The following is a 366-nucleotide window of genomic DNA, read 5'->3' on the forward strand; positions in this document are numbered from 1 at the left end:
CCACACACCAGCCACGTCTGCAGAGTTGTTAGGTTAGGGGGTGGCACAGGAGATTCCTCAGAACTGTGAAGTGTACTGGGCTGTAGCCTGTCCCTTTACTGTGAAGTGATCAGTCCTGGATACCTCACTCTAGCTTCCCATGCCTTGGCCATCTCTCCGTCTCGCTGGTTCTGAGGAAGGAGCCCAAGCTCCAGCCTTCGTGGGTGGTGTGCTCCTGGATGTGCACTATTGATAGCAAAGGAGAGCACCTCCTTCCTTTTTTTTTTTTTTTTTGGTTTTTCGAGACAGGGTTTCTCCGTAGCTTTTTGGTTCCTGTCCTGGAACTAGCTCTTGTAGACCAGGCTGGTCTCGAACTCACAGAGATCC

Source organism: Microtus ochrogaster, chromosome 21, assembly GCF_000317375.1.
Source record: "Microtus ochrogaster isolate Prairie Vole_2 chromosome 21, MicOch1.0, whole genome shotgun sequence".
Classification (NCBI taxonomy): domain Eukaryota; kingdom Metazoa; phylum Chordata; class Mammalia; order Rodentia; family Cricetidae; genus Microtus; species Microtus ochrogaster.